The sequence below is a fragment of the Staurois parvus genome, unplaced genomic scaffold (genome assembly GCF_062004578.1).
Source record: "Staurois parvus isolate SC_StPar_1 unplaced genomic scaffold, SC_StPar_1.0 ptg000145l, whole genome shotgun sequence".
Lineage (NCBI taxonomy): Eukaryota > Metazoa > Chordata > Amphibia > Anura > Ranidae > Staurois > Staurois parvus.
This window is the reverse complement of record NW_028317941.1, coordinates 5543487-5566795: the sequence shown is the minus strand read 5'-3', so window position 1 is coordinate 5566795 and position 23309 is coordinate 5543487. Positions and strand designations below refer to the sequence as shown.

At 41.0% G+C, this 23309-nt stretch overlaps 1 protein-coding gene across 3 annotated transcripts in view; it reads left to right on the top strand.

The window, feature by feature from the left end:
- NFYC (nuclear transcription factor Y subunit gamma) overlaps positions 1-23309 on the top strand; it is an 81064-nt gene that overhangs the window by 5572 nt on the left and 52183 nt on the right. Inside the window, exon 1 of one of the 3 annotated variants that reach the window (XM_089673872.1) lies at positions 13405-13695. The exons of the other annotated variants lie outside the window; for them this stretch is intronic. The gene's annotated coding sequence lies outside the window, so the exon portion shown is untranslated. Of the gene's footprint in view, positions 1-13404; positions 13696-23309 lie in introns of those variants that run through there. 3 annotated transcript variants of the gene reach the window in all.

The window sequence follows — 23309 nt, the reverse complement described above, 5'->3', positions numbered from 1 at the left end:
TGTATATGTGTGTGTGTATATTATTATTTTTTTTTTAAACATTAGATCAATATCTTTTGATCTAATGCTTTAGATTGTGAGAGAGATGGGGTCTTACTGACCCCATATCTCTCCATAAAGAGGACCTGTCACTAATTATTTCTATCACAAGGGATGGATGCATTTCTTATGATAGGAATAAAAGTGATTAAAATTTTTTTAAAGGGACAATCTAAAAAAAAATAAAATTAAATAAATTTAAAAAAAAAAAAGTTAACAGTGCCCCCATCCCCCCAAGCTCGCACGTAGTGGTGAACACATACGTAAGCCATGCCCACATATGTAAACCATATTCAAACCACACATGTGAGGTATCGCCACGAATGTCAGAGCAAGTACAATAATTCTAGCACTAGACCTCCTTTGTAACTTTACACTGCTAACCTATATACATTTTTAAAGCGTCACCCATGGAGATTTTTAAGTACCATAGTTTGACGCCATTCCACGAGTGTGCGAAATTTTAAAGCATAACATGTTGGGTATCTATTTACTCGCCACAACATCCTTTCAAATTTAAAAAATAATTTTTTGCTTAGTGTATTTTTTTCCAAAAATATATTTTCATTTTTAAAAACAGCCCATTTCGGTTTTCCGCCAAATGCATCCTGAATTTTCAGTTTCGGCACCAGAATTTTCAATTCGGTGCAAATATATATGTATGTGTGTGTCCATAAATGTTGATACCAGCCGCCAGCATAATTCATCAGTCATTCCCATAAAAACCTACCCTGACTCTAGTGCCCTGTTCCAGAAGCATAGTGCCAAAAGTGGGAAGTCGCTGCATGAAATAGACAAGGTGACTGTTGGAAGTATGCTCTCAAAGCTATGGAGTACGTTAACTCCTCTGGAAAGTTAGTCACCCTCACAAGCCGATATAATGTATGCTCCTTTAAAACTCACATTTAGCAGAAGAGTAAGAGGTTGTCCTTTTGGGTGATGTTACCCCAGCTGGATTTCACCATTGCTGTGTCCAGGGAGGGAGAGAGATGGGAAAAGGCATACTGACCCCCCTCTCCTATCTCCTGCCAATGAGTCATGTCACAAGCATGGAATGAAAGTTCTGAAACTTCTGAGAGTCCTTCAGTGTGGTACACAAAAAACACTATCGGCAAATACTTATGTCTCTCCCACCAATAGGATTCACACAGTCCAGAAAATAGATGGGACAAATAGGCAGCTTGATCAAGGGGCCCATAGGGGGGAAGATAGGGAATTAGGTCCAAAACATGGGTCTCTGCAAAATCAAGGAAAGGGCATTCCCATCAAGTGTTCATCTTGCTAAAGAGAAGTATGGACTTAAAATAAATAAATACTCACCTAGATGGATACGGCATTTATCCCCTTCCAGCTCTGCACTGAGAACTGAGTAATCAATCACAGCTGATTGCTCAGTTCTCCCCCTCTGCGTTGAGTAGAGAGCAGTGACTGACAGACTTCGTCTCTTTGCTCTGCCCATCCGGTGCTCAATGTAACATTGGGCTGTAGAGGGCGCGGGTGCAGCTGGCTCAGCCTCTAAGTGGATTGCTGAGAGGCTGAGCCAGGTGCTGTTCCAGGCTTCTGGGTGGAGCGGTCCGGATCTTTTCAGAGCCTGGACCACCTGAGTAACATCAGCCAACAGTGGACTTTAGCCTGGTCAGGCAATTTAGCACCTCCAACTCCCCTGTGTAAGAATGCTCTCCATATGACTGAACTGGAAGAAAAGTAGGTAAGTACACAGATCTTTTTAATACAGTATATGCAGAATGTGGGGGGGGGGGGGGGGGGGTTAAGCATAGTTAGTTAAGTTGGCTATGGATGGTTCATCAGTAATCAGGTTCAGCAGGGTTTTGTTTTTTTTTTTCCCTATCAGTGTATTCTGACAGCAGAGGAGTCACAGCTGTCGGAAAACAATGGCACAGCAGGGAGGGTTCCTCCAGCCACATGGCCTGTGCGGATCCAGGAATCTGCTCAGCCCTCCAGCTGATGTTTACAAAAAAGACCCATGCTCAGCTTGGCACATCAAAAGCTAATGGCCTTTTTTCCCTATAAACGTTTTATAGTAACTTTGTAATTTTTTGTTTTCCAAATCTTTTAATAATTTGTAATTAAACTGTTCATTTTTGTAATTTTGTGACATAACACTGGAAGATTGCTAATATTTTGCTTTGTTTTAATTGAAAGTTGTATCTAATGTTTCTCTTTTCTTGAAAATGCATCTTTTCCTACTGTTACTTGCAAATTATGGGTTGCCCCTCCAGCGCGGAATTGATGAAATAAATATATCCCTAAACACAGATAACTTCAGGAGCAAGTGGTCACAACAGGGAATATATGTTGGCTTCTGGCAGATGCAGGAAGCTGCTGGGCAGTCTTCTAGTACTGTCATAATAAATTAGGGTCTTTTCATTATTTTAAGCCTTAAGCTTTCCTGCTGCTATTTGTTTGCAAATATCAAGTCATTGTCTGTAATGTTGATGTTAAAGCATTAACCACTGCACCAAAGCATTGTACTGTGGTCCCAGCAACTTTTTACCTTTTGTAAAATTGAAATGGCTGAACAATAACGCGCAGTGGCAGATTTAATGTTTCAGTTATTGGTACTAAGCTACATTGGTCAAATAAAATGTAATGTTAATTTGGTGCACACAGTTATTTTAAATCAGATGCCTGTGCATTACGGTGGATATTTTGTACACATGCACACATTATATTGCAACTTACCAATTCTTGGATATGATAGCTGCATTAGTTTCTTCTTTGTTTTTTTTTTTGGTTTTTTAAGCATTTTTTTAAATTATTAGTGGCAGTATGTCTTGGATAGGATAAATAAAAAGCCAAATGCGCACTATTTCTGAGCTTTACTCATTACTATGGGTACAATTAACATACACATATGTGATATCCCTGCTTTGGTTCTAGGTTATGGTGTTAGTAGTAAGAGGGAAAAAAAAAAAAAAAAATATATATATATATATATATCTCAAACATACACACAGGTGTGGAAATTTTTGAAAAAACTACTTGTCCAGGGACTAAATCGGTGTCACAATCTACTTGTCCCTCATGACAATCTACTTGTCTTGATAAAAAAAACATAAATTTTAACCAAACCGTATTTAAATCTGCTTTAAGTAATGTCTGGGCTTTTAAAAACAAAAGGGGCTTTATGGCGACTTAAACGTTTTTATTATTTTTAACATTGCGCTGTTTGTCTCCTCCTCCCTGCCTGTCTCAAGCACCGCACCCGGGTACTAGCATGGAGGGGAGAGACCTTGCAGTGTAATGAGCACTGATTGGGTGCTCCTCAGGAAAGGGGAGGGTCGGGCTTATCCTTTATCCCTTTCACTGCCAGAGCAGTTTTTGTGTTTTTTTTTTTTTTTTTGCACACATTTAAAAAATCATTTAAGGCCTGAAGATGACACAAACCCCCAACATTATAAATTTTATGAAATCATAGAGAATAAAGTAGCGGTAGTTCCAATTGTTTGTCACACAATATTATCACAAAGGTCTAGGAAATGCAAAAATTTCAGTGAAAAATACACCTGAGTTAATTTTAGGGCACAAAAATCAATAAATTATCCCTTTTTTTTTTTGTAAAATATAAAAGACGAGGTTGCATCGAGTAAATAGATATCCAACATGTCAAACCTTAAATTTGTGTGCAGTCGGGAAATGGCAAAAAACTTTAGTACCCTATATTTTCTACAGGTGGCGCTTTTAAAGCCCCTTATAGGTCATCAGTTTAGTGTTACGGTGGAGGTCTGGCACTAGAATTATTGCTCTCATTCTGGCATGCGTGGCGATATGTAACGTGTATTGCAATCGTTTTCATGTGTAGGCGCCCCAGTGCGTGCTTTTATGTCTGTGTGTGCATACATGTGTGTGGGGGGCCTTGAAAAATTTGGGGTGGTTATAATTTCCATTTAAAAAAAAAATGTTTTTCCCTTTTTTTTTTTTTTTTTTTTTTTTTTTTCTTTTTCTTTAAAAAGACATCCAGGGTCTAAAAGATGCTGGATATTTCTCCTGTACTCCACTGAATGTAATGCAGTGCACATCACACCACATTACATTTTTTTTTCCTGGCCTCAATGACCAGGAATCTTCCAAACGGGGACCTGGAAATGACGTCACATCACTTCCAGGTCAAGACAACAAAAAAAACCCAAAATAAAACATTAAATAATAGTGGTGAACGCATACGTAGGCCATGCCGACATATGTAAATGGTGTTCAAACCACACACGAGGTATCGCCACGAACGTCAGAGCAAGAGCAATAATTCTCGCACTAGACCTCCTCTGTAACTTTACACGGCTAACTTGTAGAAATTCTTAAAGCATCACTCCGTGGAGATTTTAAAGTACAGCAGTTTCACGTCATTCCATGAGCATGCACAGTTTTAAATTGTGACATATTGGATATCTATTTACTAGCCGTAACATTCTTTCATATTTTACAAAAAAAATTATATATATATATATATATATATATATATATATATATATATATATATATATATATATATAATTTTTTTTATCAAAGTGTATTTTTTAAAAAAAAAAAATCATTTTTAAAAACTGCATTTTGAGTTTTCGGTTTCGGCACCAGAATTTTCATTTCGGTGCACCACTAATATTTACCTATTTTCAGTTTTGTTTGGTCATGTGAGTGCAAAATCTGGTGCAGTTCTGCATAGAAACCAGTCAGCTGCCAGGTGTTTTTTTTTTTTTTTTGCCAAAGCTTAACTGAATAAACTGAAGTTGGGATCCATTCACAATCGTGCAAATTTTTCATTGCGACTTTATAGTGTGACTTGATGCGACTTTGTAGGAATACGACTTTGAGCAAGGATAACTGTTTGTGCGGTACAAAGTTACACACAAGTCGCATGTATAACATTCTGGTGCGATTTCAGAGGGTTTATATTGAAGTCTATGGCCCTCAAGTTGCATGAAAGTCGGACCAAAGTAGTGCAGGAACTACTTTCAAGCCGCTGCAACTTGAAGCTGCATAGATATGAATGGTACTCCTTGGGAAACATGGGGTGTGACTTGTCACGTGTCTTTGGACCCCAAAGTCGCATGATAACTTGTACATGTATGAATTGGCTCTTAGAAGTGGATTGGCTACCATGCAGTGCTGCACCAGATTCTGGATGCATCAGTTTTAGTAAATCTCCCCCTTTGTGTCAGCCATTGGCAGCTGCAGGTGAGAGGAGCTGGTAAAGCCTGGATCTGTGACGTCACCTATACGCTTCCATATCCCAGCCATTGTTTGTATTCCCATTCCTCTAGCAGCCACTGGCTGACATGGGTGCAGGATCACAGGACTGAACCTGTGCGCTCTGAAAATGGGCAAGTACTAGGGGTGCACCGAAATTTCGGTAGCTGAAATGTTTCGTCCGAAAACACCCCTATCGGCTGTTGGCCGATATGGGGAAAAAAAAAAGCGCCGATACAGGTGCCGAAAATAACCCCGCCCACCGCTGCCATCACCGGTTGCCGCTCAGTTCTCAGCCTTACCTGAGAAACCATCGAACGATCCCAGTGCTGGGCATAGAGATAGGAAGGATGGCCTCCACTCATCTGAGCCATGTCACTTCTGGTACTTTGTAAACAATGCCTTTTTTTAAATTTTTTTTTAAGCGCTAGATCAGTTCTTTTTTTGATCTAATGCTTTACGTTGCAGGAGAGATGTGGGGTCTTATTGACCCCATATCTCTCCATAAAGAGGACCTGTCACTAATTATTTCTATCACAAGGGATGCATGCATTCCTTGTGATGGGAATAAAAGTGATTAAATTTACATAGGCCACACCCACATATGTATACAGTGTCCAAACCACACGTGAAGTATCGCCACAAACGTCAGAGCGAGAGCAATAATTCTCTCACTAAAACTCCTTTAACTTTACACTGCTAACCTGTAGAAATTTTTAAAGCATCACCCATGGAGATTAAGTACCATAGTTTGACGCCATTCCACGAGTGTGCGCAATTTTAAAGCATGACATGTTTGGTATCTATTTACTTGCCGTAACATCCTCTTTCATATTTTACAAAACATTGGGGTATATATTGTTTTTTTTTTTTGGGGGGGGGGGGTTAATCATTTAAAGTGTAATTTTTTTTTCCCCAAAAATATACAAGTTTTTAAAAACTGCCCAATTCAGTTTTCGGCCAAAAGCATCCTGAATTTTCGGTTTCGACACCAGAATTTCCATTTGGAGGCGCTACTATTAAGTACTGTATATGCAACCCCCTCTCTACCTCTTGACCGTTTATCAGGGTTTTCAGCTGTCACTATGGACTAAAAAAAAGCCTCCTCATTATGCGGAAGATGGGGAGGTGTTGTATAGTCCTTTCCTAGGGTTATCGGTGCTCAGTATGATTCTCAGTCTAGGACAGTAAATGAGATAAGCAGGATTAGGAGGTTAAAACACAAAGTCTGAAAAAGGAAAACTAATGCAGCCACCACATCAAAGGGACCTATAAGCTGCAATACTATTTAGGGAGAGTGGTGTTAAATGTGCCCTAACGGAAAACTGACACGTCTGTGCTACCCATAGAGCCCAGAAAGTGCTTTCCAGATTTGTAACTGATTCCTCCGATGTCCCTTCATTTATATTAAAGATTTTTTTTTTTCCAGTAAAGGAGAGAACAGATATCCCAAAAGATTTCTTGTCTGATAGAATGTGAAGAAAATTCCAGTGTTATAGATAGGTGAACCTCACCAGAAAAACCTAAATATTGAATGTTTTACTCAAAATTGCATGTTTTTAAAACAAAAAATGTTTGCCCATTTAATACCAGTTTATTTCTCCATGCTGGGAAGTGTAGTGAAGAGAAGTATCTGCAGGGAAGTGGGTAGGTTTTCAAGTAAACCTGTCAACTTTGCCCGGAATGCGTAAAATACAGGTTTGCTTTAAGTCTGTTAGGTCTGACTGTTTTTGGTTCTCGCGAGTGGGCAAAGTAAAGAATAAGATGTCACTACCCCTACCACTCCCGAGACAAGCCCCATGCCATTTTATATCAGAAAAATAAATAGGATACTTGCATTGGGTGTTAGATGGAATTCTCATGTCCACATACATTTCTTCAACGTGGAACTGAACTGCATTCTAAACAGGGCTGGCCACATTTGAATGTTTCTGTAGGAATAGCAACAGTGTGATCCGAACGCCTTATTTAATCCTACAACTAAAACAGGATTTATTTTCAGCAGTCTCTTTCATGTGTGGCCAATTTTCGAAGCATAATACACTTGCAACTGCCCTAAAGAATTCATATTTCACATGCTCTTCATAGTTTGCAATCCTTGTCTTCATGCCTACCCCTTTGCTAAGATGGGATCAGTCATATTAGGTCTAACATGTGCTGCTTGTTGCATGATGCCCAGCACTGGGTGACTCATTTTCTTATTTCTCGGACGCTTTCTTTTTTTTTTTTTTTTCAGTGGGCTGCCTAAAGCATGAAAACACGTGCACACCATTGCAGTATGATTCTCATGATAAGTATCCAGGGTGTATCACACAGGTGTAAAACTGGCGGCCCCCCCAGCTGTTGCCAAACTGCAAGTCCCATGAGCCATTGCAAGATTGACAGTTACAAACATGAGTCCCAAAGGCAGAGGCATGATGGGACTTGTAGTTTTGCAACAGCTGGAGGGCCGCCAGTTTGACAACCCTGGTGTAGCATGTAACCTGTTACTGTAGCACCAGGCGCCACAGACACTCCAACCACCTCCCCCCCCCTCCACTGTTGTGACAGCTAGTGGGGCATCTTCTTCCACACACACATACACCCTCTTCCGGCTGGCTGTCACAATTTAGGGAAAAAAAATTAAAAAGAGGGCGTGCGACAGGACCCAGGGGCCTCATCATCCATTCACAGTTTTGTGATTGGGAAAACTACAAGTCCTGACAGCCTCTGTAGCTGTTGGCTTGTAGTTCTCAATGAACTACCACAGCGCTGTTGCGTGTTCTAGGTAGTTCATTTGAGCTCCTTATCAGAGTGTAACTGCTTGCCCGCATTGGAGGTACAGGCAAACAGATACACAGACAGTCTTCAGCACTGTGGCATTACACCCACAATCTGCTGATCATGGGTGCAATGCTTTACAGGTCCCTAACAAAAAATCCATTTTTTTTTTCCTATGCATCAGATGCGCACACACACACACGGCAGAAGGCTTAAATATACATATTTTTCTTGGTGTAAAAATATCTGAAGTTGCCTTTTTTTGTGAGGTTCCCAAGGAACGATTTAGTTTTTTATTTTAGGGCTGCTTTAACTATTTAGTATATATGCAGATGTGTAAATTACCCCTCTTTTTGATCATCTTCCTATCAGAAAAATCTTGTTTGTTAGGTCAAACTTACAGAAACCTGTCAGAGGCAGACAATACTGAACACTCTGTTAAGTGCTTGCTTAGCTATAAATCTGATGATTTGAGTGGACCTGGAAGAACTATGCAGATTATTTTTTTTTTTTTTTCCATACGTTTTCCAAATCCGGATTGAAGCTCATTCAGATGGGTGCTGAGACCCATCCTCTGCTGAGCCACTTTTTGCTGCATTTGCATCCGCATCAGAGCTGAGCGCAGGCAGCCCATAGAAAAGGATACAAACGCAGTGGCTGCTTGGAAATGGTCACGTATTAAAATATAAAATGCATTTGGATTCGTTCACCTTCTCCTGGTTGTATGTAAAATTTTGACTTGCGACTGTGTCCGTGCACCTGCTGTGTCTGCGCAACTTCTATGGGCTGCCTTGAGCACAGCTCCGAGGTGGATGCACACACAGCAAAAAGTGGCTTCGTACAGACAATGGGTCACCGTGCCCAGCTGAATGAGTCCTCAAAGCCAGAGACAGGCAACTAATATCCTCATTTTCAAGGATGTTCGCAATGACGGCTCATATATTTCTCTGAAATGAAAGGTTTACTTGTGTGAGGTTTTTGCCAACTTAAAAAAACAGAGCTTCTCCTTTACAGGATTCCATTTTTGAACACGTAACTGTCTGTTTGTGTACACATGTCGCCTCTACACTTCACCTCCCCTTTACTTTTGTGAATGGGTACCCATGGACATAGCTGAGAGAGCACAATTGGAAGTAGTGCTAAGCAGAAAGCAGAACTTAATACAAGCACAAAAGTTGTTGAAAAAATGGTTCATTAGTAGTGTTCAGAAAGAGAGCGCTATAACATTGGATCCTGGTGACAGCATAAGAACTCTTTCTGAATGCAATTGGTGAATGCATATTGCGGAAAAAGATTTTCAGTGTCATGAACTCTTATGGTTCATAAAGTTGTTTGAGCCTTCAGCTTTCTAGTTCCGTCATCTCACATTCATTGTGGCTTTTACGAAGTATACATTTTATATGTAATGACTACCATTACGATTTAAAGTGGTTGTAAAGGCTCAAGGTTTTTTTTACCTTTTTTATGTATGAAGGTAAAAACCTTCTGTGCGCAGCATTCCACCCCCCAGTTACTCATGCCCCCTCTCGATCCACCGATGTACACTGGAGTCTTGGCTATCCTGGGATTCCCTATCCTCATTGGCTGAGACAGCAGCGGGAGCCATTGAGCACAGCCAGTGAGCACTAGAACAGATCACAAAGGCCTACAACCAACCTTCGTATTAGACACTGTTTGGGCTACTATATGAACATCTGCCTACAATCTTCAGACCCTCTCGGATCTGAGAAAATCTTCACTGAAATCCATGGGTTTCTTAGTGTAGACCTATGTTCTTCCATCAAAGCAGCGCAGGTCAGAGTTCTTGGGCTTCGTTAAAGCTCCTCTTGTAGGCTGAAACGGCTAATCAGCAGGAATCTGTTGAAATGGGCAGATCCCTGCTGCTTAGCACAAGTCTGTCCACAAAGGAGTTTCCAAAGTCTTTTTTAATAAAGGTGGAAAACCTCCTGCGTGGCAGGTATAGACCATTCCCTCTTCATTGTTGCAGGTCAGTGAGCATGAGCTCAGCAGTTATTTGCTATTAATCCTTGCTCTATTTTCTGAATTTTTGTTTCAAACTTGTCCTGCAAAGAGGTCCCATTTACCACTAATCTCTGTAGTTTGTAAAATCATAGTAGAAAAGATGCCTAAAATATGATCCAAATCATAATGATTAATCAAGACTGTTTTTTTTTCCTTTACCTGACACACTGCTTTTTTTCCAGCTACCCTTTACTTGCGTCATGCCCCCCACCCCCCTCCCCCCCATTGGCTGCCAGAAGCTATGTCTATGGTAGCCTATTGATGAGTCCATTTTTTTTTTTTCCGTTCAATTAGCAGGTTGGTGGGGAAAAAAAAAACCTTATTCCATTCCCCCCTATCCATACACACTGACAGAAAGGAGACATCTCTGTTGTCAGAATACACAGATCACGACTGCAGGCAATAGCCTGCAACACTGATCGAGCAACAAAAATCTGACTGGGCCGTTGTACAAAAGTCGATTAGTAGATGGACTTCTGTACAACCTCCTTGCCTATACTTGGAATGTGAAAGTCAGCCAGTAACTGCTGAACTGGCTGAATTTCAATTCTTGTATGGATGTGGGAGACTGACTCGCTTCCCTTCCAGTTACACAAGAGCAATGGTGATTGACTGCTCAGGTATTGGCTGGCCCTGTCATAGGGGATTGAGTCTTTAATCCTGCACAAGTTGCAAGTCTCCAAGCTTGCACCGGACTTCTCTCTCCACTCTAGAAATGTGCGGAAAGAGAGTGAAAGGATGGGGAGTACATGGCCTCACTGGGCAAAAGGGTGGTGGCTTGACAAAAGCACCATTTCCTAATGTAAGTTACAAGGGTTAGTTAAAAAAAAATGGAAACACTACGATTTGCAGGTGTGAAAGTGACTACGTTTAACGTTTGAAATTAGATGTAACATTCTTTTAGTTTACGCTGTGTGATGAGACACCTAGCTAACAGGGTAGAAACCTTGCTTTCATCATTCACTGCATACACTGCTAGTAATGTGAAGTCCTGTTAGAGCTTACTGAGCTTCAAAGAGGAGAAATTGTTGGTGCCCGCTTAGCTGGTTCCTCTGTGACGGAGGTTGCCAATTTATTTGCAGTGTTGCGAGGTACAGCATCAAAGGTTATGACGGCATATACTGTTTCCAGGTAAACGTTGGATACGCATAAGTGCAATCGACATGGTCCGCTGACCAAAAGAGATAAAATGACATTGCACAGGATTGTGGCCCAGAATAAAAGAAAACTGCTGCAGAAGTGACTGCAGAGCTCATTCTGTCTTCACAGGACTGAAAACTGTCCTTTTATCTCTTCCGGTCATTTGACTGTGTTAATTGCGTTTATGCTTTTCCCATGACGTTTTACCAGAAAATGCATATGCCGTCATAACCTTTGATCCTGTACCTCACGACACGGCAAATAACTGGCAACTTCAGTCACAGTTTTCCCTCTTTGAAGCTCAGTAAGTTCTGATATGACTCTATAGTAATACCCTGTTTCCCCGAAAATAAGACCTAGTACTATTTTTGGGAATTGCTAAAGTACAAGAGTTACCCCAAAAATAAGACCTAGTTGTGATCAGCTTCTTTTTTGAGTCGGAATGTGGAGGAACGCCCTTCCGCCACCTCTGGCACTGGCTCTGTGCACACCAATAGCGTGGCTTTCATGTTTGCAAGTGACAGTCTTTCTTGTAAGTGACAGCACCATCTGCTTCCACAGAACCTCCCTTCCTCTGTACTCCCTGCGGGACGGAAGGAATAGATATCTGTGGGCGCAGTGTGTTTAGGGGCGGGGCTTCTCATCTTGCAGCCTAATGCATGGAAGCCGATGCCCCATGGGTGATCACCGGCCAGTGGGGAAGAGGCGGAGCGGTGAGTAAGTGCGCTTGGTGCACTGTTTGGGATGATAGGATCCGAAATGGGAGTTACTATAGAGAGGGGCCAGCTGCTGGCGGCTGTTTTGCAAAGCTAGCTAACCATATGAGGGCAGTGGAGGGGGAAGGGCTCTGCACCCCCCGGCCACAGTTCGACTCTGCACCCTATCTGAAACTCACCTGTCCATGCACCTCTGCAACACCTGACTGTAGATCACAGCTGTGATCAGCTGGCCCTCTCTATAGTAACCGTTATCCACAACTGCCTGCAGCTCATCTCTGCACCCCCTGTCCACACCTGGACATTAAAAAAAAAAAATATGGCTTAGTGGTGTTTTTTTTTTTTTTGTTTTTTTTTGAGCCAAAAAAAAAAATATAAGACTGTCTTATTTTTGGGGAAACACAGTAGCAGTGCATGATGAAAGTGAGGCTTCCCAACTGTTAGCTAGGTGTCTCATCACACAGCAGAATCGAAAAGGAGTGTTGCATCCCTTCCACTTTCAACGCAAAACGTCACTTTCACACCAGCTAGTCATGTAGTGTTTCCATTTTTTTGTCCAACACCTAAATGTTCTTCAGAGGTATTTTGCAAAATGAGAAAAAGTAGTACAAAGTGATTTTAAAATGATACTCTGTGCAAACACCTGGCAGTTCTTCAGCGTATCTAAATGTAAAAATCTCACTTCTACAACCTAATTTACCTGCACATCTGTCACTCTCCTCCATGTAAATTGCAGCTACTCATGCCAGTGTACTACCTTGTTGTGGCGCTGCAGCATGTTGGCTTCTTCCCTTCTCCCAGTTCAGAGTTACAGTAACTTTTTTTTAAACAATACCATAGTTAATGTCTACAACTCATGTAGGAATGCTGTAAAATGCAGAACATGCGGGTTTTACATTGGTAAACAGAGCTGAAAAATTTGCTGACTCGTGTAGACCGTTGGGTAATAATTGTCATTAATGTAGTGTAAAACCTGCTGTTAGCTTTGTGTTTGACTACACTGCTGGAAAAAAAAAAAGCGCTTGGATACTGTGTCCAGAGTGCGCCTTATGTCCCTTTTTTTTTTTGGCATAAGTGTATTGTAAAAATGTCCCCTTCTGTGTTCCATATGTAGGCTAATATTTACACACACTCTTGCTTAATTTTTAAACTGCACAGATAATCTGCTGGTACTTTAAATGAATTGTGCTGATTTGCACAAATTGTAAATGAAAGGTCATCTAAAAATCTAGGAATATATGTGCATTTTATTAATACAGATCTTTGCTGTCTCAAACTGTGAATACATTTTAATGAATGCACTCCGTTCTTTAAAGTCACTTGGTCTGACCCCTGTTTGTCTCAAGGTAACTTTAAACAGGAAGTGTTACAGTGGAGCTGATTGATTATCTCATCTGCCAATGGTAGCTGAGCAGTGTCCTCAAATAACAAGCAGCAGCAAATAGGGCAGGAGGAAAGGCGGGTGTTGGTGTCATGTAGCAAGCTAGATTGAATGCCTTTGACTGTTAAAGTGGAAGGAGGCTGCAGGATTTTTCATTGGAGACTTGGGAGTTTTTTACATAGACAGGGGTCAGCTGAAAGACAAAGAAAAATGGCGAGGAGTTTGCAAGGAGAGCAGGTTCTGTCTGTTGGGTTTGAGAAAAGGATATTGCACAGTATCTTCCTTGCATGTCCTCATGCCTTTGTCCTTTTTTCTCTTTCCCGAGAGGGGGGAGGGCTAGTGAGAGTGAAGCTGAAGGGGAAAAATATAAGTGCTTGAGCTGTGCCGTGGTCTTGTGAAATGAGAATGTCCTGAAATTTTGCAGTGTCGATGGTAAGTTCTGTTTTTGTATTTTTGTGCATAAAAGTAAATACTGCATGCTGTTTTTCCTCTTTACTCTGAGAAATTCAAGTTTGTACTGTCTAAGAAAATGGCCCCTTGCATTCCTGGCATACCTTCTGCTGCACCTCTTGTACATTAGTGTGTGGATTTTCTTTTTTTTTTTCCATTTTACACTTAGGTTGATATGCAGAGGTATGAAACCTGTACAAAGTTTACTTTATAATTTTCAAGATGAGGCAGTGCATTAAAATATTATTCAGAATTTTATTTGGGTAAGGTCATGTGAAATGCAAGTGTGAGTGAATGTTTGTGTGTTAACATACGTATATGTACACACACAATCTGAGTACACATTGGTGCATCCTGTGGATTTGGGAATTTTTTTTCAATATTCTGAGAATGCACCATCCATTTAATTGGGCAAAATTACTTTTGCAAAATTTGCTTTTGCATGAAATCTTATGCTTAAGACATGGGTGTCCTTTCCAGGAAAATTCATACACAACGTGCCTTTGAGTAATTCCTGATGTACAGAACAGCTGTTACTTTAGCTTCGAATGCCAGTGCCATATAATTCCAGTGAAAGACACTTTTTATGGAAAATGCTTATAAATTAAGGGGTTAATGGTCTGTAAAGTCAATGGAACATGACATTACCGATTAATTTTGGTGAGGGATTTTTTTTTTTTTCTTGCCCTTGCGCTTTGCAGGTAAGCTTGTTGTCTGTCGCTTCTAGGCGCTCAGTAATGCCCTTCAGTAGTTTACAATTGTGCTTCTAATAGTCAGCCAGTAACTGCACTAGCATGTTTGCTAGTTTATAGAGTCTTGACTTGATGCTAGTTTAGATTTTCGAATAAGGTATGAAGGTCATTGGAATGTTTGATGTGCAGCAACACATTCCAACCCAGACACAAGGAACTCTGCAGGCAAGAGCACAGTATTCCAGTCACTATGGCAAGTTTTCTTTACTGATGGCCTTTCTGATTTATGGTTCTTTTTTTTTTTTCTTGCTGCAGTTTTGTTATTTAGCATCATGATATTGAAGATAGGCCTCCTTCAGTTTGCATGACCTTGAAATGCTGCTGCCTTGGAGTTTGGAAATTGAAGGACAAACTTTGTGTAGCTCTACAGAGAGACTAAAAAAGTTGCGTATAAGCTTTCTTGTATAGTGTGTGTCAGTCAATAAATTGTACATTTGTTTTTCTTTTCTGCGGTATCTTAAACATTTTTTTTACTTTGTATAAACATTAAAACACAGGTATACGTTTCTTGAATGTCAAAATAGGTATTAATTGGGTGAGAACACACCTTAAAACCACAGTTTTCCTTATTGTTTGAATTGGTTGTTTTTAGAAATAAAATTATGCAGGTTTTAATGAAATTTTAATAACCTAGTGCAATGTACAGAAAGGATGAGTACACTTTTCAGAGTAAGCTATTGGGACTTCATAACTATAAATCATGACTTCTACTAAGAACATTTTCCATATATATATTTTTGCTACATCGTAATCAGTGCATGAAATCAAAAATGCTGCTGTGAATTCTGTGAAATTAAAATGGAAGTCTATGGGGCCAAGTTGCGTTGGTGTTGCACAAAAGTAGTGCAGGAACTACAGTGTTCAAAAAAATTAAAGGAACATTTTGAAAGCACATCAGATCTCAATGGGGAAAAGTATCATGCTGGATAGCTATACTGATGTGGACTGGGTAATGTGTTAGGAGCATAAGGGATGCCCCATCATTTATTGGAAATGAAAATTATCAACCTACAGTGGACTAAAATCAAAGTGAAAAAATGATACAGCAGGCTAGTCCATTTTGTTAAAATTTCATTACAGCAACTCAAAATAGTACTTTAGTAGTTTGTATGGCCCCCACGTGCTTGTATGCATGCCTGACAATGTTTGGGCATGCTCCTAATGGGACGACGGATGGTACCCTGGGGTATTTCCTCACAGATCTAGACCAGGGCATCACTGAGCTCCTGGACAGTCTGACGTACAACCTGGTAGTGTCAGATGGACCGAAACATGATATTGGAGTTAAGTCAGGCGAGCATGGGGGCCATTCAATGATATCAATTCCTTCATCCTCCAGGAACTGCCTGCATACTCTCGCCACATGGGATTGGGCATTGTCATGCACCAGGAGGAACCCAGGACCCACTGCACCAGCGTAGAGTATGACAAATGGTCCAAAGATTTCATCCTGATACCTAATAGCAGTCAGGGTGCCATTGTCTAGCACATGGGTGTCAAACTGCCCAGACCATCATTGACCCACCACCAAAACGGTCATGCTGAATGATGTTACAGGCAGCATAACGTTTTCCACAGCTTCTACAGACCCTTTCATGTCTGTCACATGTGCTCAGGGTGAACCTGCTCTCATCTGTGAAAGCACAGGGCGCCAGTGGCGGATCTGCCAATTCTGGTGTTCAAAGGCAAATGCCAATCGAGCTCTGTGGTGCCGGGCAGTGAGCACAGGGCCCATTAGGCCACCCTCATGAAGTCTATTTCTGATTGTTTTGTCAGAGACATTCACACCAGTGGCCTGCTGGAGGTCATTTTGTGGGGCTCTGGCAGTGCTCATCCTGTTCCTCCTTGCACAATGGAACAGATACCGGTCCTACTGATGGGTTAAGAACTTTCTATGACCCTGTCCAGCTCTCCTAGAGTAACTGCCTGTCTCCTGGAATCCCCACCATTTTCTTGATACTGTGCTGGGAGACACAGAAAACCTTCTGGCAATGGCACATATTGATGTGCCATCTTGGAGGACTGCCTCTGCAACCCCTGTAAGATTCAGGTGTTGCCTAATGCCTCCAGTTGTGACACTGACCCTAGCCAAATGCAAAACTATTGAAAAACAGTCAGAAAAGATGAGCAGGGAAAAAAGTCAGTGGCCTGCACCTGTAAAACTATTCCTGACTTGGGGGTAGGCTCATTGTTGCCCATCTTGCACCTATTGTTAATTTGAGTAACACTAAACGGGGATGTGCAAATCATATCGCCCGACGTCTGGGACATGCAGTTAGGTGTTTTTTTTTTTTTTTGTTTTGTTTTTTTTTTTCTCCTTTAGCCCTGCTGTGGGCAAGCAGCAGGGCTCACCGGTCAGGTGGAAGCGTTGCTTCCACACAGCCCACAGTGCCAGCCTCTCCCCCCTGCCTGCAATATGTCCCCGTCTCCGCTTGCCCATCTGCGGGCCCAGGACTGGTGCAGTGGGTGCTGGCGGGATGTGGTATAGGGTAGGGAGGAGAGCACACACCAGCTCCCCTCCCCTACTTGCCCTGACCCGGAAGTGATGTCACATCACTTCCGGATAAGGACAAGAAGGGGAGGGGAGCAGATGTGTCCCTGTTTGACAGATTCTCGGTCATTGAGGCTGAGAAAGAATGTAATGCGATGTGCACTGCATTACATTCAGGGGAGCACAAGGGAGATATCCATGGTCTTTTTGTGATTACTTTTTTTTTTTTTTTTAAATGGAAGTTACACCCAAGCATATTTTATTTATTACGGGTACTTATATAGCACCGTCAATTTACGCAGCACTTTACATATATATTGTGTTTTCACATCAGTCCCTAACCCTCAAGGGACGTACAATCTCTAAGGTCTCTAACTTACATTCATACACTAGGGCCAATTTAGACCAGATCCAATTCAACTACCAGCATGTCTTTGGAGTGTGGCAGTAAAGCGGAGTACCCAGAAGAAACCCACGCAAGCACAGGGAAAACATGCAAACTCCAGTCAGGTGGTGCCGTGGTTGGGATTCGATCCAACGACCCTAGTACTGCCAGCCGGAAGTGCTAACCATTTATCCACTGTGCTGCCCATATAAACACCCCCCCCCCCATTTTTCAAGGCCCCCACATATGTATGGATGCAAAAGCATGCGCTGGGGCGCCTACACATGCAAACATCGATTGTGATGCACATGTTGCATATCGCCGCACACGCCAGAGTGAGCACAATAATTCCAGCACCAGTCCTCCTTTGTAACACTAAACTGATGACATATAAGGGGCTTTAAAAATGCCACCTATAGAAAATATAGGGTACTAAAGTTTGCTGGTGTTTCACGAGTGCACACAAATTTAAGGTTTGGCATGTTGGATATCTATGTACTCGCTACAACCTTGTCTTATATTTCACAAAAAATAGGATAATTTATTGCTTTTTGTGCCCTAAAATTAACTGAAATTTTTGCATTTCCTAGACCTTTGTGATTAATATTGTGTGACATAAAAAATTTAAACTACCTCTATTTTATTCTCTAGGATCTCTGATTTCAGAAATTATATAATGTTGGGGGTTTTGTTTCATCCATAGGCCTTAAATTATTTTTTAAACATGTGCAAAAGACGGCTGTGGCAGCAAAATGGATAAAGGATGAGCCTGACACTCCCCTTTTTTGACAAGCACCCAATCGATGTTCATTACACTGCAAGGTCTCTCTTCTCCACGCTATTCCCTGGGTGCAGTGCTGGAGACAGGGAGGGGAGGAGGAGGTAAACAGCACAATGTTAAAAATATTAAACTTTTAAGTCGCCATAAAGCCCCAGACATTACATAAAGCAGATTTAAAAACTCAAAAAAAACAGAGTTAGTGAGCGCTTGAATAGACAAACAGCAGCTGTACACCAAAAAAGGCACCATATACAACCTTCAGAGATGGGGGAGGTGCAGCGCTATACAAACAGACAATAATGAAATCAAGAATCAAATTCATATAATAGACAGTGACTGTGTGCTAATAAAATAAAGCCACTGGATGGTGGCTATAAAGTGAAAGAAGTGCAAAATAAATAAGAGTCCAATGAAGGGTTGCTCTTAAGATCCGAGATGATCCTCAGACGTCCAATGATTGGAACCGCAGGGTGATAAGTAATGTAAAGATTGCGCACTCACCAGGTACGCAATCTTTATGCGCATTTGTATATACTGTCACTGGACCTCTGGTGTCATCAGACTGGTCTGGTCAGATCTGGTCAGCATGACTTTCGCTGCCTGGCACTGCTCTGTAGATCTGGCTGGTTTTCACCAGAGCTCAAATAAACAGAGAGGGCCACATAGTGTGATATCCTTAAAGTATTTATTTAATATACAGGCACAGGATGGCAGAGACAATCCAATGAGTAAAAAAATACTGACCCAGATGCAAAACAAAGATGGCCACCGGGGCCCCTCGTGGCGCCGGCGACGTGGCGTCCAACCTACTGTAGCATCCAGTGGCTTTATTTTATTAGCACACAGTCACTGTCTATTATTTGAATTTGATTCTTGATTTCATTATTGTCTGTTAGTTTGTATAGCGCTGCACCTCCCCCTCCTTTTGTATACCCAGATTTAAAAACTGTTTTGGTTAAAATTTGTTTTTTTGTAGATTGTCCTGAGGGACAAGTAGATTGCGACACCGATTTAGTCCCTGGACAAGTAGTTTTTTTCAAAACTTTCCACACCCCTGACTAAAGCAGATGAAACCGATTAACGACCCCCTCTGCTACTTAACTGACCAGATCAATATGATGATATTATATATATATATATATATATATATATATATATAAATAATCAATTTTATTTTTTTATTTATCACAGCGACTCAAGCCGCTGCAATTAAGACGGCACCTGTTAAAATCAGTGTATTTTTACCTGTTTTGCAACTCGCAATGAAATCATGGTAGTATGAACCAGGGCTAAAGGCGCTTTTAAACTGTCAAGGATTGTTGGGCAATTGCAGAGCAATTTTAGAAAGGTAAAGCAAAATGTGACTGCATAAGGTTGATGTCCATGTATCAGGATGCCAAATAGTTTATAATTCGTATTGTTTGCTGCTAAGACCTATGCTGGTGCCACACATTTTGCTTGTAAAAAAATTTGGCTGACCTATAGTTCAATTAAGGTGTATTGAATGGGGGGAAAGATGTGGTGTTTATTTCCCCCCCAAGGATCTTGTCATTTTCTGGTGAATCAGAATCCCTAGTGTGTGGGTTTCTTTATCGGCTTCATTTCCAAATTTGTTCTGTTTATTGGTTGACTCACATCACATGCCTTTTGGTGGAAATGGAGTTGGCTCAGATTAACCAATGTACTTTCTGATTCAGAGGTTGACAAGTCCAATATTTGTTTAGAAAACATGCATCCTAAACATAATTGGTGGAATTAGAAGTTGCTCTACTGGCACTTTCTTGGCAGTAGTTCTTTTGAAGAATAAGTTCACTTTAAAAAAAAAAAAAAAAAAAAAAAAGCCAATTTCTTTTTTGTTTTTTGCAGGTAAAAAAATGTGCATTTGTTTCTTTTGAGCCTGAAAAGCATTGCACCTGTAGTCAGATCACTGGTGCCATGCAGAGCTCCTACCAACCTGTCTGTGTATCTGTGTGCTTGTATGGGCTCAACAGCAGGATTTGTAGTTCATTCACAGAACTCTCTGACTGAATGCTGTGGCCATGTGGGACCCGATCCAATGGATGGAAGGGGAATTGGATCCCCATCCGTCCCTTTTTTATTGGATGTCGGCTGTAAACGCACATGTCCGTTTACACCCACCACTCCATAGAGGAGAATGGAAGTTCCGATTGGGACCGCCTGAAAAACAGGCAGGCGGACCCGATCGGAATTTCCATGTGAAAGAGCCCTTAATTGTGGCTATAGATATTTGATCATAAATACTACAGGTGCATGCCATTAAAATGAAACAAAATCCAGCCTTTAACCACTTGCCCTCCAGAGAATTTTACCTCCTTCCTGACCAGGCCATTTTTTGCGATACGGCGCTGTTATTTTAACTGACAGTTGCGTGGTCATGCAACATTGTACATAAATTACATTTTTTTTCCCCCTACAAATAGAGTTTTCTTTCGGTGGCATTTGGTCACCTCCGTGGTTTTTATTTTTTTCACTATAGACAAAAAATGATCGACCAGTTTTGAAAAAAAAAAATTTGCTTTTGACTTTTAAAAATTAAACTGTTTACAAAAACATTAAAATGTCAAAAAATCTAATTTCATGATAAATTTAGGCCAAAATTCTGCGATGTCTTTGCTAAAAAAAAAAAATAAATTTAAATCCCAGTACGTGTAAATCAGTTGGTTTACATGAACGTTCTAGCATCTACAAATGGTAGTGTATATATAATTTATAATTTTTTTTTTTTTTTATTCTAGCAATGGAAACGATCAGCGACTTATAGCAGGACTGTGGCGGGCATTCTGACGCTGGCAGGAACTGACTGTCACTGACATCCCCATGACACTAATACAGTGATCAGTGCTAATAAAAAGCACCATCACTGTACTAATGACACTGGGCAGGAAGGGATTAACTTTTGGGCAACCAGAGGGTTAACTGTGTGCTGTGTGTGTGCTTTACTATATGTGCTGTTTTACCTTGGAGACATGCTGTTTTGTATTTCTCTGCTGTGCAGAGAAATACAAAACCGCATGTCCTTGCTGACAGGAGAGACACCTGTGTTTACACATAGGTCTTTCCCATCAGCTTTGCATGTTGATCGCTAGGTGCCGGCGGGGAATCTCTGGTCGGGACCTGAGGAATGACATGCCTACTCGCCAATGGAAAGACTACTAGTGCGTACCTGGCTTAACTGTTTTTGTCCATGCGTTTTATGTAGATGGTTGAGTGGTGGACGGGGAGGAGATGGGAAGGGGGGAGGTGGAGACAAGACACCAGTGGTAGTATCTAACAGATGGACAGCATTGATATCCCTAAAGAGCCAGAAGTACTGTGGGAATTGTACTCTCTGGTAGGACTAGACCTCTTTAGCAGTCTTCTAATTTAAACTATGGTGCAAAACGTTTTAACCACTTCCAGACCGGACACTTTTACCCCCTTCCTGACCAGGGCAATTTTCAGCTTTTAGCGCTATCACACTTTGAATGACAATTGCGCGGTCATGCAACACTGTACCCAAATGAATTTTTTTTAGATGGATAAAGCTTTATTTTGGTGTTTTTTATTCACCACTGGGATTTGTATTTTTTTTGCTATGTAAATGAAATGTCCAAAAATGTTTTAAAAAAGTGTTTTTTTTATAAAATTTTGCAATTAAATAATATTTCATCATAAATCTTAGCCAAAATTTATTCCGTTATCTTTTTAGTAAAAAAAAAAAATCCAAATTAGTTTATAAGCAAAAATTATAATTTTTAAACATTTTTTTTTTACATTTTTATTTTATTTTTTTATATTTTTTATTTTTATTTTTTTTTTTTTACATACTGTCACCCTAGCAGTACAGTGTCACCATGGTGACACTGTACTACTTGTGAGGGGTGATAAAGATTTTTTTTTTTTTTTTTTTTTTTACACTGATTGCTTTTACACCCATATAGGATGTAAAAGCAATCATTTCTCTTTCTCTCTGTATTTTTCAATGAGTGCAGGAATGCACACAGAGTGAGCTGTGATTGGTCACAGCTTGTCACATGGTACAAGGCTTTTGTGAATAGCCTTGTACCATGTGACCTCTGTGATCATTCACAGATTTCACACATAGTAAGCAATGATGTCACAAGTGACATCTTGCTTACTACTTTGCATGTGATCACTGATTGGCCAATCCGTGATCACATGATCGGGACCTCGTACAGAGGTCCCGTCCGACGATCGGTGTTTCACTGTGTCCGGAGGACACAGCGGGCACCGGATCGCGGTGCTGCGCGCTCCCAGGGAGCGTGCACAAGCAGGGTGCAGGGAGGCCGTTTATAGACGGCCACCCGACCCTGCAGTGCCACCGTCCGGCCGTTTATATACAACGGCCGGTCGGGAAGTGGTTAATTGAAGGACTCGAAGAATGGGATTACTTTACATGCTTACTTTGGGCCAGCTTGACTTTAAAGGGTTAATTCACCTTTGCCAAAAAGCAGGTAAGATGTGCCTGTAAATCAAAACAAACTGCAGCTTCTGCTAAATTTTTTATTTTTTTTTTTACTTTTTTATACCCTTGCTATAGGTATCGGCTATTTGCGTACCTTCCAAAGACTAGCTAAAAAACTCTGAGATGACATCCTGGGAGAGAGCATGCTTGTGAGGGAGTTTTGAATCAGCGGGGAGCGTCCCAGCTACAAGGCAGCTGCTATTTCTGGGAGTTTTCTGGAAGGGAAGAGTTTTCTCTCCCCCCTGCTATAAGTATAGGTCGTTTAGATACCTCCCAGAGCCTGAAGGCTGTGTATGGGCAGCTTAAAGTGACACAATAAACTAATGTATGTGTATGGATGGAGAAGCACAGTGTGTTTAAATATAACTAGATTGTACCTTTTTTTTTTTTTTTTTTCCCCTCTCTTCTTTTTTGTTTAATCACCCATATGCAAGCTATTTTCTTCTATTCCCAAATATCCTGTTCTAGGGTGACTACGTATGCCCCCCCTTGTGTATGTGCACGTAGTCACCCTTTCCTGCTTGTCCCAGAGATGGACTACATTTTTGCACAGACAAATTCAGCGGTATGAGAATGGTAGTACTCATAGAATTGATCTTGTGACCAGAAATATCAGCTTTGCTTGCTCTACAGTAGTAGCAGTGCAGCGTGTCAGTGGAGGATAGGAGCTTGCACGGAACAAAAAAAAGCCTGAAACACGG